Source organism: Macadamia integrifolia, chromosome 7 (genome assembly GCF_013358625.1).
Source record: "Macadamia integrifolia cultivar HAES 741 chromosome 7, SCU_Mint_v3, whole genome shotgun sequence".
In the NCBI taxonomy this organism is placed as follows: domain Eukaryota; kingdom Viridiplantae; phylum Streptophyta; class Magnoliopsida; order Proteales; family Proteaceae; genus Macadamia; species Macadamia integrifolia.
Window position 1 is genome coordinate 20,884,734 of NC_056563.1, and position 1,182 is coordinate 20,885,915.

Sequence of the window (1,182 nt, forward strand, 5' to 3'; positions counted from 1 at the left end):
CTAGGAAAAGTATTTTGAGAAAAAGATTGTTGTGCAAAGGGAGGCCTTTGGGGTCCAGGTTGACCTTGATTATAGAAATTGGAAGGTCCTGCTTGGTTGCCCTGATTCCAAGAAAAATTTGGGTGATTTCTCCATCCTGGATTGTATGTGTTACTATATGGATTATTCTGGTATAAGGCATTAACACTATCATTAGAAGTGCCCCCAGAGGTGTTAGGGCATTCTTCTATGACTCTCTAGGAACAATAGCCTCAATCCTCTTGATTAGGATATCCAAATGGGCTTCCTTGGCTACTATCCCATCCACAAAATATCCTTTTCCTCTTATAGTTCTTTCACTCTCTTGGGTTGATTCCCATTCACGGGTTTTGTCAGCTAAGTCAAGTAAGAATTCCCATGCCTTTTCTTCATCTGTAAAGGATGTGAATCCCTCAGGGCACATAGATTCTATCATTTGTTTAGTTGGGTAATCAATACCCTCATAAATTATTTGACATAAATGCCATAGGTCTAGGCCATGGTGGGGGCATTCTTGGAGTAGATCCTTGAATCTCTCCATAAGTTTGGAAAATGACTCACTAGGCTTTTGCCTAAACTGAAGGATATCACTTCTAAGCTTATTGGTCTTGTGAGTTGGGGAAAACTTCTTAAGGAAGACAACTGTGAACTGTTCCCATGAGGTTATGGAATTTGTGGGTAATCCATACAACCACTTCTTAGCTTGGTCTTTCAATGCAAAAGTGATAAACCTAAGCTTAACAGCATCATCAGAAAACTGTTGGATCTTAATTAGAACACATACCTTTTTAAATTCCCTTAGAAATAGGTATGCATCCTCAGAGGTCAACCCATGGAAGTGGGACAACATAGTGATGTATTGAGATTTGAGTTCAAAATTATTGCCCTGGGCTTGTGGTAGAACTATACAGGAAGGTTGGGCTGTTCTAGCAGGGTAGAACCTATCTTTCAGAGATTTAGGTGAAGGGTTTTGCTGTTGGTCTCCCATATTGAAGGGTTTTAGAGAGAGCAAACGTATAGGGTCACTACTTGTTGGATCTCTTCTTTCTAACCGATTCTTAGTATTACGTACCCACTTAACACTCATGCAACAGAAAAACTTTCCACAACTAAAGTAAGACAAGCACAAAAGAATGGATAGCAAAACTTTTTGATGATTTTTTT

The 1,182-nt window shown here is 39.3% G+C and overlaps 1 non-coding gene across 1 annotated transcript; it reads left to right on the forward strand.

Annotated features, from left to right (window-relative positions):
* Nucleotides 1-512: 512 nt before the first annotated feature.
* Nucleotides 513-619, forward strand: LOC122085315. Its single transcript, XR_006142090.1, has one exon. It is a non-coding gene; the product is annotated as a small nucleolar RNA R71 (small nucleolar RNA).
* Nucleotides 620-1,182: the final 563 nt, after the last annotated feature.